General features: G+C 40.5%; 1 long non-coding RNA gene across 3 annotated transcripts in view; it reads right to left on the bottom strand.

The window, feature by feature from the left end:
• LOC121066143 overlaps positions 1–19,178 on the bottom strand; it is a 43,089-nt gene that overhangs the window by 19,260 nt on the left and 4,651 nt on the right. For 2 of the 3 annotated variants that reach the window (XR_005817543.1, XR_005817542.1), the window contains exon 1: positions 11,346–11,487. The exons of the other annotated variant lie outside the window; for it this stretch is intronic. This is a non-coding gene — a long non-coding RNA (uncharacterized LOC121066143). Of the gene's footprint in view, positions 1–11,345; positions 11,488–19,178 lie in introns of those variants that run through there. 3 annotated transcript variants of the gene reach the window in all.

The following is a 19,178-nucleotide window of genomic DNA, read 5'->3' on the forward strand; positions in this document are numbered from 1 at the left end:
CGCCCAATGGTTGCTATGGCTTTAGGCGGCTACTCATCCTGCCCCGTATTTTCAGTCCTTGCTCTACTGGGGTACCAAGCTCCTTCCTCACAGCCTGGGTGTCACAGGGACTGGCCGAAGCATCCCCATGCACCCTGCTGCAAGTCCCACCTACGGGCCCATGGCTGTACCTCATTATGTGGACCAAGGTAGCACCTTCCTCATCTTATTTACAGCTAATTAATCTGATCGTCTCTCAGCAACGGAAGTTAATTTCTTGACTCCCTTCTATTTTTTACTCATGTCTTGGCTAAAATGTATTTACACATTAGCAAAGTCTTTGGGGGCTTCTGAGGCATATCAATTGGAAGAGCTGACATACCTACAATTTCAGCTGATTTTTTTTGGTTGGTTGGTTGGTTTAATGGCAAATATTCTTGAAATATAAATTAGAAACATGCAAGTAGCTTTTCCCTTAGTAATTAACATAGCTTGAGGGTTATTTGCTGTTGGTTTTGTTGTTGTGGGTTTTTGGTGTGGGTTGTTGTGTTGTTTTTTTTAAGGAACTAAAGTAACATGGCTTTGCAGCCTTTCAGTACAATTCATCAAGTAACAGTTTCCTTAAAGCAACAATGTTTACTGGTCTCTTTCTTGAAGGCTGCAGTTGTATCTTTATTACCCTTCATTGTTATCAGTGAAGCAAAATGCCATAGCTACCTTTGAGGCAAAAGAAATTCCCATTGTGAAGGCAACGATTACCAGCAGATCCTGAACAGCTTTGTGCTTGACATCAAGGAAGTAAAGGCAGTCAGCATTCAATGATAAGTCTGTGTATTACAACATAATTGAAATATGGGCTGTTCAAGGTAACTCCTGCTCAAAAATAATTCCCCAATACACACCAAATAGTCAGGAACACAAATTACACCCTGCAAAACTAATAGGTAGGAGCAAATTCGTCTTAGGGTCAAAGAGGTGCAATTCCGATGAATATTGCATGCATGTATAATCCCAGGGAAGAACTGGCCAGCCTGCTTCTTCCTGATGATTTCTACCTGCTTCGTGGAGGTGGGGGGGAACCTCTTGGCCCCTTGTATTTGTCAGCACTGAAGCTGATGAATCTCTCCCATGCACACATGCATAAACATACACACACCACACACAGAAACATCCTCTTACAGAAAATGGTCTTTCCAAATTGAAAGCATGTAAGGAGAATAGCTTGGCTTAAATTGTGTATATTTTTCTTCAAAATACAAAGAAAGAATTTCAGTGGAAAAACGAATAAACAAAATATTTAAATAACAGGAGGGTGTTTTTTTTTCCTCTCTTTTTTCTCCTTTTCTTGTTCCCCTTTAGGAAAGGGAAAATACAAAGACCTTTGCGGGGGTGGGGGTGGAATCAATCCCTTCGCTGACTGTCTCCCTGCCTGCATAGGCTGATGCTCCTTTGTTCCCAGCCCCGCTCCCCAGCCTTCCAGCTGAGCTGGTGCCTCAGAGGATGCCTCCCGGTTGCCTCCCACTCAGCACAGCCCAGGAAGGCAGCTCCCTGCCCACTCCGTTGTTACCAGGGCCCAAAACCCCTCTTCCCACAGGACACAGTGCCAGCAGAAGCAGGACTTTCCAAAACATCCCCTTCCCTTCCCACTAGAAAAATGACGAAGCAAGCATTTAGTTATTATTTCAGGGCATTTTTTCTCCCTATTACAGCCCATTCACAGAGCAGAAGCAGTGCCAGGGTGGCAGGCGAGAGATGAGCCTTCATCACCTAATGATTTGCAAAGGCAACTTTTGTTTTGGATAAAAGCTTGAGGCATATGACAGCAGCAGTGCCAAGGATAGAAAGGCATGCTGCATTGGCAAGAGTGTGGAGCTCACCAGACAGATCTATGGGGTTGCAGGGACCATTCAAGACTGAGGAAGCTGGATGTAGGGCCAAGTCTTGCACTGTCCCTGCCACAGTTGGTGGCAGCCCCAAGCCATCTCTGTAGCACAGCCTGAGCCACGCTGGCCTCAGCACAGTCCCCTCAGAGCTAGGCACTTGCTACAAAACTCATTTTCAACCCTGCTCTCCTGTCTGCACTGCCCGGTCTGAGCTCTGTCATTTACACACTGCCACAGGAGGCCATGGGGCTGAGGCCTGCTGCTGCAGCCAGGGACCACCCCAGTGTGCCCATCAGTTGTGTGCACTCACCTCCCAGACCTCCTCCCATGTACCACATACACTTTTTTTTTTCTCCCCAAGCCTGAAATGAAGTCCTTGCTAGCAATGTTATACAGCTGAAGACACCCCAACAGAACACCCCACTCAGAGACCCCAACAGAAATGATGGTCAGCAGGGCCAACCTCTCTGTAAGTATAACCAAAACTGCATTGAACAGCCCAGGAAAGGCACAGAGAGGCACTTATATATACATATAATAATTATAAAATAATTATATATATATATATATATATAAATAATAAAATATAACCAGCCTCCCACCACTGCTTGGCTTGTACACACTGAAAGGTCACAGACTAGAGGTGCAGTGTAACAGCCTGCCTTCTGCATCTGCTTAAGGTGCATAGCCCCTACTTCTCATCTAAAATCAAAAGCAGGCACAGAAGTTAATATAAATACCATCAGAACCTTTCTAGGAAGTGCATTCATAATTGCACAGATGAACAGTAGGATTTTGCATTCAAAAGAATAGGGAAAAAAAAAAAAAAGCAGGAATTCCTGGTAAGTATTTCAGCCCTGACACTCAGGCAGCTTGGGAATCCTTCCTGAATTTGTGATACACACTTTGTCACTTATGTTCAAAGCTCTACAAATAGTGAGAATAAGAAGAGCAGACAGACAGAAACAGCAGGTAAAATCATTCTAAAGCTCTAAACCAAATACCATCTGTAAAATATCTTTTACGCAAGTGAGAAGAAATAAAATAGCAATTTATTCAATAGTTATGAGAATAGGATCTCTATCAACCACACATTTGGTCAATTCCAAGCAGTCAAATGCCATAAGCTCTCCCCTCCTGTTCTCAAAATCACGAGCAATCTTCAGAAATGACTGAAGATAGTATAAGCAGTCACACTTCCAGATGAATAGATCACCCTGCTACTTTAAAAACACTCAGCATCACAAGAGAAACAAAAATCTGGTGAAGGGAAATCAGAAACCAAGGTTCATGTGGCAAGGAAAAAAAATCTGTATAAATATAGGACCACTCTAGAGACTTCATTGCTGGGACTTAGTTGTGAGCCATCCAGCCAAAAGAAAAATTATCTCACTGGAGAAAGCAGTGTTAACGTGCAGTTGGTGCTACACACCAGACTCGGACATCCAAGTGGAGTTTTGGTGGTGCAATATATTTAATCGGTGATTAAATTACCACTATTATTGCTATATGAAAGAACATACAGCTAAAGGAGACAGTATTTTTTAAGAGAAATCCATAAAGCCTACACCAACAATCAGAGGCAAGTAGGGACCCAGCCCCCCCCCCCTCCCAGGAAGAGGTGGAGAATAAGTGATTATACCAAATATGCACTTCAGGTGCATTAGCAGCCAGGGCCTGTCCCACCACCCCCTCCAGGAGCCAGGGGCACTTCTGTGGTGACATGGACAGGACAGGACAGGACGTGGGCCTGGCTCAATGAGGCCCACGGCCTGGCAGGGCCATGAGGAGCTGGAGCCAGGCCCTACTGCAGCCTCACTGGTGCAGGATCTGACAGCCCTGGTGCTGACATGGAGGTCTGGGAAGCATGGGGGAAGCCCCAGAGGAGGGGGCCAAGGCCATTAGCACTTGTGGGCACCCTCAGGACCCCGACATGTGGCCTGTCCTGGCACCAGCTGGAAGTGGTGTATCAACTGCTCCTGCAGAGCCAGGAGTTGCTTATGACGTTGCGTATAGTGGACTAATTAAAATATATCGCAAAGTAAAATCGATGAGCAAAAAAATAATCTCCACTATTGCTTCTTTCACCAAAGAAGACCTGAGATGTTAGTCAGACATCAAATTTAAAGAGGTGATTCTTCTGAAGAGAGTTAATAAAAGTAATCCATAATGAGTGAGTGAGTTAGGACCAAATTCTCTACTTATCTCCAAACATGAAAGTTTGCCTGGCCTATGGGACTGTTACAGGGAAGTACCTGAGAGGCACACTCAGTCCCAAAAGTACAAGACTCCATGAAAGACCAAGAATAGGGTGGGTTTTTGCAAGCACAAAATTAAATGTTGCAAATGTTAACATTAAATGTTGCAAATAAGCACAAAGTAAGATTAATTAGATGTTGGATCTGTTACCATAAAGTACTATTGAATATGACTAATATGCTTGTAAAAGAAACGTTAGACTTTTCAAATGTGACTGGTTTACTTATGACCATTGCCAAAAATAAAGCCTGGGTTGGACATAAAAAGCAGAAACACATGAAGCAATTCCTAGACAAGAATCACAGAGTCAGTTCTGGAGTGAGCAAGAGTAAGACTAAATTTCAGGCTTCAGGAAAAATAATAATAATAATAAACACCTGCTCTCAGTCAGATGCCAACCGACACACTCTCAGAAACTAGAGAATAAGAAATAAACCTGATTGTTATCCTTGCTGTCTGTCCAAATCCCATTTGTAAAATAGTACATGCATACACACACACAAGTTTTAGGAGGTTGTTGGAGAAAAATAGAAACATAGCTACTTCCCTGCATAGAAAAAAAGAGGAAGGATGTCCTATCCCATGAATATCCAGGACCCTTTATTGTAAAGAGGAAAATATAACGAAAGAAAATGTCTCTGTTCACCATCACAAGTCACACAGTCTCTCTCCACTTTGCCTGCTGCTTGCAGGCCTCTGCCACACCACACCAACACATATGCATACACATGCATTGCAGGTTGTGGAAAAGAGAAGAAAAGATGTTACTTTGAGGTAGGTGTCCCTGTAGGCCTGCCAGTAGCAGATGAGGCCCAATACCAGGTCTGGCTGACACCATTCCCAGCCCTTGGTGGTTGAAGGTACTCAGAATTTCATCGTGGATTCCCGCTGAGAACAAGCAGGGTACCAAGGCCCAGCCAGAGTCACTCTTGGGGATAAAGCCAGACAGAACTTAGAAAGGACGGGAAACTATTTTGTAGAAACCAGGCAAACCACTGCAGACTGACTTTTAGGGATTTGTCAGGGTGCTGGACAATGGCTGGAGGTTTGTTGGCCCACTGGAAGAATGGAGCAAACATCTTTAAACTGTGTAAGCACAAACTGGTTCTGCAATTAAAGTGACTGTCCGTTTACCCTGGTGTTTCAAGAATTTGTGCAGCCTTCCTAAAATTTGTCTGAAGGGACAAATTTTTCTGAAGCTCTCTCTTCGAAATCTCCTAGAGACCTAAATATAATTATATATCTTGGGGGTCAATTTGGACACCAGTTCTTGTTTGGCAATACTTGGTATCACTTCCAGTTTAGCAAAGACCTTGAAAGCCAGGTCTAGAAGTGGAAATTCATCCTCTCAGGAGCACCTCAGCAACAACTTACACAACTATTTCTTATGAAAATTACCACACAAAATGCAACTCAGAGAGACTTCTTGATCATTAAAATCTGATATACAGTGACTGTAATTGGTTAAGTCAGGTACAAAGTCATTGGAAAATGCTGAGAGAGGGGAAAACTCACATTGCTCAGCTCAGACACACACAGCTATTTATTAGACCTTCAGTATAAACCGGAATTGCTGCTGTAGGATGGCTCTAAATACGTGCCGTTGTGCTGTTAGCCTGCAACACCAACTCATCCAGCACAGTGCCTGGAACAGCTTCCACATAATGTGTCACCACATCTGCTGCAGTATATTTGGCTTAAAGTTCCACCTCTAGGGAAGCTGATGCCAAACTATTTATAATAATGGGCTGCAATTTATGGGAAATTACTTTGCACCCTTTATACATGAGAAAGATTCAACATACCAGTCCACTCATTAATGCATCATTAGTTTAAAGAGATCCTTCATAAAGCAATAATATGGATACTTTGCTTCTCTATGGGGTCTTTCTGCAAAGAATGTCAAATGGTTTCCAAACATAACCAAACATTTTCAACCTCCATAATCATTGTAGAAGATGGAGAATGATGAATATGTCTGCAGCTACTATATACCTTCACACTACTGAAAAAAAAGAGGCATTTACAAGTCAAAAGACAGTGAGATCCTGCCAGGACCCTCTGTCCTGGGCTTTGCTTTGCATTAATCCTAGAAAGACTGAGAAAGGCATGTCACAAGCAGAGCTATAACGCGGGGTCAGGAGGGAAAGCTCATCAGGACAATTGAGTTCACCCCTGTAAAAGCTGAGTGAGATTCTCCATGATGTTATGTGTGGGTTGTGCAGCTAAGGTTTTTACCTGCATAATTGATGGATGGCTTGAAAAATATTTCAAGAAAGTTGCAACTAAGTCTCAAAAAGAACCACAGTCTCAAGTCTACAAAGCACTTAAGCAAGAGATTAACTTCTAGTATGCAGGTAATTGAAAACAATGCAACATAACCTGTTTTGCCAAGTCAGGGCCTACAGTAGGAATTTGTTGTTTCATTTAATATCTGGCTGGGGACAGTGAGGGCTGGCACACAGGGATATACAATTCTTCCATTAAGTTTGCTGTTCAGTATTTTAGCTACCTGAAAGCGGACAGATTTAGAATCTGTCTCTGGGATACAAACTGTTCTCAGACAGAGGTCATCCCCAGCCTCACAGTTTTGACTGCAGATGTGGTTTGAGTGTTACCAATTTTCCTGAAAGCTTAGAACAAATTGCTCTCTGCACTGCCCATCTCTTTCAGCTTTTTCCTCCAGGGAATAGTGGGGGCTTCCTTTCTGGAAGGAAACAAGTAAGGACTACAGCAAATCTCCACTCTTCTCCCCAAAGGTGGTCCTATTACTTGTATTGCTCATTTTTGTTTATGATAATGTGGTATCTAATGTGTAGACCACCAAGTAACTAACCCAGTTTCTGTGAACCAGACACTCCTGCCAAGCAAAGTCACAGCTATCTAATTCAAATCATATCTTCTCAGAGCCTGCCTGTGATCTAGAGAATACATTGGTTCATCTTTGTCACAAACTGACAGTAATAATTAAAGCTGAGCACATGGTCATCTTTCCTGTTCTTAGAAGATTTCCTATGGAATTTCTCTAGCCCACATATCTAAATCACTTATTGTTCCTTCATCTAGAAGAACTTGAGTTCTCTCTTCCTGAACCCAGAATAATGACATTTAGATCCTTGATGTCCTTGGCACTTTCTGGAAAGAGATAATCATATATGCTTTGTTCCTGCAGTGTATTTCTTTTACTGGCAGACAAAAAAGCAAGGAAAAAAAAAAGCCCCCAAAATGTACCTTCACAATAGTTTGTCTCTTTCCTATGTAACTCACCTCTCTCTTCCATGCACTCACAATTCACCCTAAATGAAATGATTAATCTAGTACATAAGCTGAAGGTTTGAGGAGGAGACCTGGGCCATCTGTAAAGATCACCAGAAATCTGCTGCAAGCCTGCATTTTGACAACATGCATGTCCCTGACAGCTTAGATAATTGAACACTCTGCATACAGGCATCTTCCCTAGGGGGTACGCTGCAGAAAGGAAAAATACAACCCCAGACCGTAAACCCTGCCAAGTACGAAGTACTCCGCTCATCCATTACCCCACCTTGTTCAATTCCCTGCCTCCTCCTCACAGGCAGAGCAGAGTGAGAAATCCTGGGAGGAATATTAAAAACCACAGCTTAAGTCTGAGTCATTATCCAAGGGTTTCTTTGGCTAAATAGGTTGTTGGGTAATGTTTTTGCATATAATGTTGTTCCTGGCCAACAAACGTGACACATTCCCTGTGACCACCACAGGACGCTCACACAGCAATGTGATAAAGACAATCAGAAATCTGATCTTCTGTGTAGTAAAGTCTCCAAATAGGCACAGAACCCCAATAGTAGAATACAGATTATAGGATTATACTTACAATAGAAAAATGCAGGTAGTTTTTCCAGTTAGCCAGCTTTCCTGCAAGGAGTAAGTCACATTTTCTTTTTTAAACTGTCCGTAAGTGATCATCAGACCCCAACTCAGTAAGGTTTATAAAGCATGTGTTAAGTTCCATTTATTTTACTGGAAGTAATACCATGCTTTCAGTTAACAATATTGCCAAATGCAGGTATTCAAAAAATCTTGAGCTAAGCACTACATTCCAAAATAATAGGCCAGCATTTTCTTTAAGATATTATTTTTCCTTGGACTGATATTTTCAAGCCGTAGTCTAGAACCACAAGAACTACAAAATTGGGTTTTAATTTAAAGCTGAGCATTTGAATCTCAGTTCCCACAGCTAAAGCCTTAAGATCAACACAAAACATATGAGCATTGGCAATGCTGAGTTAGATAGGCACATGCTTAAATGATTTGTTTTGTTCCCTTCTTGAAGGGAAGGGGTTTGGGGGAGAGGAGGGTCAGAACTTTAACCTCCAACCCTTTCACCTTTGAATCCTTACTCAAAAGCTTCCTGGAAGGGAAAAGGACTTTGCAGCATGTCTGGAAGTTTAACAAATCCAGGCTCTGGTTAATCAAATAGAGAAGCCCCAGGGCTGTACTAATTCCTATACCCAATGAGGCCCCTCAGAATAGAAGGAAACTATGAGCATAATAGGTAGTAGAGCTGCTTGAGTTCATTTACATGACATATCCCTGGCTCTTAAGCTATTCTAAGGCTTCTGACTGAATACGCAAAAGGAGGTTTCCTCACCCAAAACACTGATCTGGTCCACTCAGGACACAGCTGGCTACTGTGACCTCCAGATTTCACGCACTACAAAGTGCAGTATCTATTATGGGGTGAGTGAGGCTCCAGGAAATTCTCTTTTGAGGAAACTAGGATTATATTTATGAAGTGCACCAGAGACAGATGTCTATACCAGATCTGACACTGTACAAAGACAGATATTCAGCAAGGCAACATACAAAGTAGAAAAAGCTAAACTAGTGATTACAGAAGAATGGATACTCTCAAATGTTTTCTTGCTGTCAGGTTTTCTTCCTGCTCTCTCAAAGACAAGCTTTTCTATTATTTCTTACCAAACTGAGTTATAAGTAGCCAGCCACCATGTTTTACATCAAGATCTTTTTGGTGGCTGAGAGTTAGAGTTGAATGCAAGGCATCCAGAATTTAGAAAGCAATTTAAGGATCAAATGATTCAGTGTAATGTTTCTGCAACCTGTAATTTAAAGGGCTAAAAGTCTTTCTGCAGCCACCAATGCTTTCAGGGTCATGAGTTTATTTTTACTCTGTTATTTCACTTGGTAAATGGACTGTAGGCGTTTAAGGGGATGGCCAGTCCTAAAGCAGGAACTCAGCCTTCAAAAACCGTTCATTCTGCGTAGTGCTTTGGTTTGCAGAATAAAGAGGAGGAGGAAGCATAACTCAGTTTTGACTATTGCCAATTTCACATATGTAAAAAAGAAATTTCTCTAATTACTAACAGGCAATCTGCACTAGCGAGTATAGTGACGTTAAAAAAAAAGACATGATTAAGTTTCATAGACTTTGCAACAGAGATGAAGTTTCAAGTCCGCAATTTTCTGTAATTTTATTTATCTAAAACAGATCCTTTCTTACCTCATAATAAAGAAAATAAAAATAAACTAACTTGTTTACTTGTCTTCAGAAATTCAAGTAGCCTGAATTCAGGAACAGAACTGAGGAAAATGAAGAGCTAATTGGACTCATTATTGCAGGATGGTTTAGTTACATATTATACTATCTACATGGATTATTTTCTTATATTTTAGTAAATAGCTTACTAGTCTGTCTTGACTGCCTTTAATGCCTCTCAATCACAGATTTGTTGTATATTTCCAGTTAATATTTTTTTCAGCCCATTGTTTATTATAAGTACTTAGGATTTGATAACTATAATAGGTAGTCAGCCATATGATATAAATATCTGGAAAAAGAACTGTAGCAGTACAATAATGAAAAAGTACTTCAGAATTAGTTTTAGGCAATATTTTTATACACTTAAAAATCTTTCTGCCACGCCTGATGAAGTTTTTTCATTAATATTCTGGAATATAACGAACCCTAAACAAAACAAACCAGATCCATGTTTTAGTTTGGTTAGAAGAAGAAAATGAAACTTAGTGAAGAAAAAGGCTACTTACAAAAATAATTCACATCAAAATACAGGCATACAGAAATTTTATTCACAGAAACAGAGGCACAGTAGCTCAGAGTTTGGCAACAATAAGGGATGACATCATTAAGTTGTTAGTTCAACCCACATTATAGACACTGAAATTTATTGTAGGCTGTGGCTGCTTGATCAACATAAGTATGCAAAGCAGCCTTTTGGTTTTATACCTGTTCCTAGGTGTTGAAAACTTGTATGAAAATCACTATGATAGCTGTTATTAATTGCTCAGTTGCTACCTGGGCAAAGGGAATTACACCGTTTGTGAGCCCTCCCTCACAGGGGAGAGAGATAAACAGCACAGCATTTCCCCAAAGTCATATAGTACACTATCATAACTTATAATTTAAAATAAATAAAAATAATAATTAAAAAAAAAAAAGTATCAAGCAGCAATTAGAGGTGAGGGAACGGAGAAGGTAAACCTTATAAAAATAAAGTATTTTTTATCTCAATCTCAGTTCTGTCAGAATTCAAACATTTCAAAACCTTCCCAACACCTTTTATTTCATGCTGGTTTAGAACACTCAGGTGCTAGAACATGTAACTCATAAATTTCTCTAACATCATCTGGTTAATTCTAATTTCCCCACCTCTAAATTAGAGCTTTCTGGATGGCTCTGCTTTTTAGGGCAGAAGTTGCTTAGTTGAATTTCTTGTAACACAGAGATATTTAGTCATTTGGATGACAGATTAATTCAGCCAACAGTCCTGGACTGTGGGACACGTAGCCACATGGAACACCGCCAGATTTATCACTTTACCTAGATCCCTTCCAACATTACCGTATGTGCATAAAGTCCTAAAAATATACACAAAGAAACAAAGTTCTGGAAAGGAATCTAGATGCTTTAAGAATACTCTGTTCATACTTATTAAATAAAATATCCTCTTATTGCCTGAAAGTTTGGGGGAAAATGGTTGTTTTAGTATTTATCCATCATCAGCATGACAATAAACATATCTTCACTTTACAAAATACTGCAAGTGTTTGGGAACCCACAGAAGCAATAAAGCATATGCTCTGTGTAAAAGGGAAAATCTAGGAGGGCTAACTACATGCCACTAGCTCCACCCAGCAATTCCAGTAGAAAATAACAGCAATACTATCTAAATTTCTTAAATAATTGCACAGAACAAATCAGCTCACCCAACTTTTGTATCCTACACCTTAGAAATTATAACAGAATTTTTTCTTCTGCAGCCAGTAACATAGCATCTATAGCTACCAGGGCTGCGAGTTGACTTTAGCCAGCAGCTGAACTGGTTCTCAGCCATTTCTCACTCGAGGAGGTTAACGTGTCACACCCGGCAATTATCACATTTCCTGGCGTGGGCTGCCCTGTGCTTAAATAATAATATGATAGTGCATGCACACACTTGTGTATGCAAACAGCAAATTTACACTTGCATCCCAAATAATTTATTTTGGATTAAGGGGAAACAAGACTACAGGGAGGGAAACAGTAAACCCTTCTGTGTCAACTTTGTAACATACAGCATCAAACCGTCTTTCATAAAATGGCACCTGCACCTACCAGCAGTAAACTACCTGAAATGTAAAGATCAGATATACAGAACACAAACCCAAAACATTTACACGCTAGTCGTACTGTCATCCCATGATACCAAGCAAAATTTGAGAGTGTTGTTACTTCTTTTAAAAATACGCCACAGCCATTCACCCCTGTTGTGCCCACGTGTTGTTATGCCCAAAGCAAGCCAGCGTACAGAGCTCTAACTGCAGCATCCGTGGGTGGCTGCAGCACCTGACTATTTCATGAACGACAGCTGAAAATACTTCCTTATTTGCTAGTGGTGTACAGCTGGAGCAAGGGAAAGAGCAAGGCTCAGAATGAATTGTAAATAAATCTCACTGATAGCTTGAGGTCTTCTCTTGGCTTAAAAAGTGCATATGCATGCACACATACACACTCACATATTAATAAAGCCAGGAAAGGCCAGAATAATCGTTTATTTTTACCTTCAATTAACTTCAGTGAAAAAATAGCAAAACAATTTCAGTTTACACAGAAGGCCATGTTCTCAAAGAAGCATAGTACTCGTAACACAGGGCACTCCTTTATCATATCTACAAAAAACTCACCTACAAATAATGGTCATTTTCTTACCTTGCCTTACTGTTCTCAGACGTGAATTACTTTGATTTCATTGGGATCAGGCTGTGACACTCTTGCCACAAAGAAATGCCACTTGAGTGGTGTTGTGAAATTGGAGCCCAGCCTTCCAGCCTTCATCCCACCTTCAGGCAGATGAGGGGAGGATAAAACCAAACTCAGTTACCACTAAAGGGGGAATGAGAATTGGCTGTGAAATCCCTTGATTTTATTTATTTTTTTTTCCTTTTATTTTCAAGGAAAAACTTAGATAAATCTGCTTGTGCTAGTCCTTCGAAGCTTGTGGAGAAAGGAGATGTGCCCTAGACTCAAGCTTCTCACCTCGGTGGGAAATGACTGAGGTCATGAAGGGGAAAAGAATGAGTTGTGGTAGATATTTGGCAGAGGAGGAGGTGTATTTTTTTTAAGGAGGGGAAGTTGGGATCTATTTCCATTTTTTCACATCTCATTAAGACATTAAAAAAAAAAAAAAAAGTCACACAAATCAAAAAATTTGGGATGTATGTCTTTCCTAATGGGAAATTGGGAAATAGCAGCAAGCAAATCATGAGCTATAGAGACATGAGTTGACGATTTGGTAAACTCATTTCTCTTTTGGAGGGGGGCTATGTTTCCTAGATATATTGCTGTTAGCCTTCTCCATAGCTTTGCTGAGCTGGTAACAGTCAGCAGCCTGTTTCCCCCTCTCCCCCAGCTCCCACTAGAGGCTTCAGCCAGCTATCTTGAATAATATAATTTAAAACAGAAAATGTCTATTCTCATAAAACTTTACTAGAATGAAATTACACATTATTGAGCTACTTTATCAGAAAACATATTTTAAAATAAAGAACAGCTTTTTTATATTGTTAGAAGCATATTAAATGAGTTATTTTTAATATGCTATCCAATTTGTACAGAGACTAGGAGTGTCTTCTCGTGCTTCCAAGGCCTACACTGAATCCGGGAATGTGTTGTAAAAGTGCGTGAATACATTAACTTTCAAATGCTACACAGAATAATAATTTAGAGAAACACTTATACATTATAATTATGTGCTATTTAGAGTCCTTATCTAGGTAGACAGTCACACTGAGGAGCTATAGATAGTACTGTTATTTTCAGTGTAAGATCCTCATCTCATTCAGCTTCTATCTGATATGACTTTGATAATCTCTCAGAAACCTAATTTGTTGGAGGTTTTTATATCCTATTTCTCTATCAAAGTTATATGTTTTGTTACTAAGATGATATTTACTATTCAAGAGATCTATAAACTTCCCAGATCAAATTAATCAGCTGAGCAGCTTCTGGAATTTTAAATATGGTCCCTATGGCAATAAATATGTTTCACTGCTGATTTTGATTTACAAGAAATAAAGTAGATACTTATTTCGTTTTACAAATTGATCATGACAGCCAAACTCTACAACATGGCATTTTGGCTCTGTCCTGTGGCTCTCGTGAATGAAAAACATATCACATATGATGTACCTTCTAAGAAGTTAATGTCTTTGCTATATAATGTTGTGTTGAACTGTAATGGTGTGCAGACTAAGGCACAAAATGGTCTGGATTAAATATCTGGGAAATTAAACCCCTTTGGATCACTGTCAGGACAAGTCTGCCTCCATTATCCCAAGGCACAGGCTGGCACATTATGATTTTTATACATAGTTAAATACCCAGACTCTGATTTCATTAATCATTCAGTTATGGCTGGAAATATATCATGTGGAGGGCATTCCCGGTCTCCACATGAAATGCTATTTACTAAAATACTGTAGATGTATTACATAATATAAATGTCTGGTATTTTAACAATAATAATTGTATGTGAATCAAAGGTGTTTTTTCCCTTCAGTTCCCCTTTAATCTGCACATGTTTTCAATCTGCAATTCCTACTCCTTTAATAGAATTACAGAGGCTTTCTTAGCTGAAATTAGAACAACAACAACAACAGGATTTCTTTTTGAGCACCTCACACCACTTTTCAATCACAAGGGCCTCCAGAATGCAGTGTTGTCTCCATCACATGCCAAAGAACCAGTCCTATTTTCTTAAAAGCCAAAGAGGAAATAAATACACATTATCTGCGGAATAAGCTGGATCTGATTCCAAAAGATGATGCCAGAGAATTAGATCCTCCCGTCTGGCAAAATGGATCAATTTTCACTATACTGGAGAACCCGCCTGTCTCAAGCCAAGACCATGGTCATATTGCAACTCTTCTTTACGTGGACTAAGCAGACACAAAAGTGGTCTACTCAGCAACGCTCACTCTTCATTCAGCATAAGACAGAGATCTGAAATTTGTCAGTTGTGTCATTAACAGTCATATATTTATAACATAAACTGTGATTCATCCCCAGTTTCTTTCTTCTCTGAGTTCATGCTGGGCTTACTGGAATATATATGCTCTTCCACTCTTCCAAAACACATTGCAAGGGGCTAAAAAGAATTCTGAAGTCCTGTGTAAGCACCATACCAATACACACCGCTGAAGTTTCACATGTGACTATCATGGCATTCTAATACTTTCCATTACTAGTAGATGAAATAACTTGCATACTATTTCATGCAAAACTTTAAAACACAGGCTCATCTTCATATGCATTTTAAAAAAAAAAAAAGTAGATGCAAGTCTACATTACAAAATTAAGTCATCTTAGATATAAATTCTTTATGGGTACAATCAGGTCCTTCAATGTTGAAATTAAATGGGGAAATAAGAACAGATAATTGGTATCATCTGGCAGTACTATTCTGTGAGACCACTTTCCGGATACCCAAACTAACATCCAGAGTTGGGAAGAAATATTGTACTTCTACTAGATCTAAGTTTGGGGGTAAGTTATTTTATTGTTTTTAAACTGTTTCATGTAAATGAAATAATCATTGTACTTGGATCTGTACTTTGAGTAGGGTGAATTCTTGTGATTTTCAGGAAACTAGCTCCTGGAGCTATGATAAATCGCAATCTGAGAAAAAATCCTTATTTTTGAAAATTAGATCTACATTATACTCACTGTTTTCCCAATCTGCATCTGCCATTGTAAAGCAGATGTGAAGCAGTCCTGTGAAGAAACAGCTACACTTGGAATCATTACACCTTAAACTGTAATTCCATGTCTGCATGTATCTGAAAACCAAGCCTTACTATACAGGAGCTCAAGCAGTTGATTATTTGCTAATTCCCACAGAGATTCTCCCACTCCTCTTTCCTTGATGTTCTGTCTCCTCATCCAAGGGGAATCAGCGACCCATAAAAATAAATAACATATTGCAGCCAAATTCTACTTAAACAATGGCAGTATTCAGGAAAGTATGGCAAACAGGATTTGGCTGTAGCTGTGAGTGCAATATTGATCCTGGATTGTGCATATCTTAACAGGGCAAGGCTTTTGCATGCAGACATTGAAAAGAGGTCAGATAGAGCAATGAGGTATGAAAATGTGTTATGTGCTACCACTGGATATACACACTAATAGCTTTCTCCCTTCACCCCCTCTGTTTCTTTTTCCGGTTTACTGGATGTCCTCTCCCACCAGTATGTGTTTTTGTTTTGTTTTTTCTTTTTTTTCATCCGGTCCTCTCCATCTCCTTTTGAACATTTCCTTCTGTAATCATTTAGCCCATTTAATTGTTTCCTGATTTTCTTCCAATCCCTTCTCTTCTTCTCTTCTTTTTTAAATCCTGGCACAATATAATCCTTTTTAGGATTAATTTCCATACTGCTGCTGTATATGGTACTCGAGGCTATCCCCATCCTGCAGCACCACAGCGCAGGCCCTGCTCACCAGGGCACGCAGCTTGGAGGTAGAACACCACCACCTCCAAGAATTCATTATTATTGATAGTGAATTTAAATAAGGGTGTTTTTGCTTTTGTTTTTGTTTTTTAAAGTCAATTTGCAGACAAAAATTTCCTCATCAAATGCCGCTAAGAGTATTGTGTTCTAACTCCATATATATTTCTCACATAAATGTGCCTGTCAGTCCCTTGGTTGATTTGTAAAGTAGTCGTATCAAACCTGCCAGGGGTAAGTCATTTTTATTCAAAGGGAGTAACACTCAAACAAGTTTTTTGCTTAATGATGATCCAGAAACATTGTGTAAAACTTCTTGTGGCAGCCTACATTGAACATGTCAGAGCTGGATTCCTGATTTTGAGCTAAGAATCCTGTTCATAATTCCTGTGGTCCTATTTAAATCCCTCTTGGCCTGGGCCATAGGGTACCGGGTGTGCTGCAGGTGAAGACAGAACACATTAAAAGAAACAAACACTTGAAATAGCTGAATCTTACTACTTTTAAAAGTCTGAGCTTTGTATATCCCCAGGGTCTCTCTGCTTGCATCTCCTTAAACAATACAAACCATTATTAAGAACATGAATAATGTGGCATGCTATCATATTAGAATATAATTAAAAACAAGACAGCTAAGCCTCAAAGCTGTACTGAGCATACCACACATACTGTGGTCTTCTGCATTTGTTCTGAATTAAAATCCCACTTCTTACTTGAAACCTCACCTCTGTTTTCCTCACTTCACAGCATGTGCCCACTCCACGCAGCAGCGAGTGCTTGTCTGGACAACCTTCACTTTTGGCAATACAGCTGTGCCCATGGCTCGGGGTGCTTGGGACACCCCCCTACTCCCCTCAGCACCCTCTCTCCAAACCATCAGGGAGGGCCAAAAGAGCTGTGGGGCCAGCCGAGCAGGAAAACCTCGCTCCTCGCTGTGTGCCCTGTGGCATGGTCGGACCAACATTGTGCCAGGAAACCCAGCTCCGCCAGTAAACCCCACAGAGGCAGCACATCTACCCCCTCACTTGACAAGGTGGCAGCTTCCAGTATTTCTCTCCCACAGCAAAAGGGCAAAATGTGCAACCATGGTCATATTCAGGACTTCTCTAGGGCCAACAGGACTGGTGGAAAACTGTTTCAGGGCACCCACACCTTCTTCCATCAAGCACTCAGTTTTCAGAGACAGTTTTCCCTCACTAATCTATTTACCTAACCTCAGTTTTCACATTAAAAGCCAAGAACATGTTGACTTAATAACATGTTGGCAGGTGACCTAATCTTGCCCAGCTACCAGCTAACTCAGAGCCAGGCCTAATGCCAGGCAAGCACAGCCTGCTGTACGAACTGGTGCTCCTCTCTCTTCCCCTTCCCCGCCTGTTGCATGTGTTTGGTACTATGGAGAAAAGTGAGCAGATGGTTCTCAATGTGGTTGCAGGCTCTGTGAGTGGCCATTATGCTCTGCCTACTGGTTATATCTCTCAATCCCTCCCTCTCCCCTTTCTTGCAGAGTAACCAGGCTATCTGCCACAACCAGTGTTCATAATGCTAAACTAGAACTCTATAAACTCTTCAAACTTGTCAGACTGTGAAGAAAAGTGAAGGGATTTGTTGGCCCGGATGGATGAAGATAATCAAGGATAAGTAGGAGCTCCATAAAGTACTCAGAGAAGAACCTGGGGGCTCCACTACTTCTGCCCAGAATCAGTGGAGTTCAGAGGTTTCAGGGATGACTGATACAAATATTTGTTGTATTCATTCCAGAAATATGTCTGGAAAAGTTTTTCCTAGACATGCCTGAGGCCATTTTCAGGCCATCTGTGGACTCATATCAGACCTGAAACACTGGAAACCTGCTGAGCAAGGATGGAGGCTATAAACAACTTAGGTGTGTTAATGAATGTTTAGTGTCTAGCTGTTCTTTCGCAGTCTCACCTAAAGAAGTGACTGAGCTGATGTTGTTCTTTCAGGTAAAATGTCTCAGCACACAACCCTTTATCTGGTCTGCAGGCTAACCTAAAAAGACACGATGACCTATTGCCTCCTTTGAGGAGATTTACAGCTGTTTAAAATAAAATATTGGAGCAGAGATATAAGTAGCCCTGGGGAGCTTTGACAGAGGATTTTCTAATGCCACTGTTTTGGTTTCATGGACTCTTTATTTCAAAGACTAGGCAATGAAGGTCTAGCTCTCCTTTAAGTGCCAGCCTACTCCAAATATAGCCAGAAGATCAAACTTGAGTCAGCAGCCTTCAGTGGCTCTGGGAGAGTACCAGACCATGAGAGAGCCTTCCCTGATACACCATGACCTATATCAATGAGATGGGGTTTAGTACTAGGGAGTGGCTTGTTTTGGGGAGTGGTTTTTGTTCTTTTTTAGTCATCAAAACATCAGCCTTGTCAACTCTGATAATCTTGTAAGCTCTGCCTAAGGAGTACTTAGTACTTACCTTGTGAAGCAGGGAGACCATAGGCACGGTGGTGGACCCTCACCCCCGTACCCAGGAGAAGCAATATGCTGAACTGCCCATTCACAGAGAGCAAGGTCTGTTTTCAGTCACGAGTTTCCAGGTATGAGAAGAGACAGTCTGCGACAGAGTAGTAAAAATTGTCAAGATTAGCCGTTAACAAAGCTTTCTCCCAGGTCTGGGGTGCTGTTACAGAGGCTGTCCTTTGAAGCAGGCTTGGTGGCCCTTTTCCAGGGCTTTCAAGGTCTGCTACTGGAAAGCAAACAGACCTTTACATTTTTTATTCTTGCCTGACCCATTGCTGTATACATTGTTCCTGCCTCACCAGGGCAACAGCTTGTTGCTGTCTGTATTGGTTCACCTAATATTCCATTAATGATTCAGCTAATATAGTTTGATACAGGAAATGTAGATGTCACATCATTAAAGAATTATTTATGTATTCTAGACCTTTACCACAATCCATCTTGAGACGTGTTAATTTATTTCTCCCCTGGTGTTTATAAGGTATGACATCCTGCAAACAACTAATTCTGGATCCCCGTTCTCTTTGAGATTTAATCAGCATTTGAGATTTATACCTGGTATACAT

Source organism: Cygnus olor, chromosome 2 (genome assembly GCF_009769625.2).
Source record: "Cygnus olor isolate bCygOlo1 chromosome 2, bCygOlo1.pri.v2, whole genome shotgun sequence".
Lineage (NCBI taxonomy): Eukaryota > Metazoa > Chordata > Aves > Anseriformes > Anatidae > Cygnus > Cygnus olor.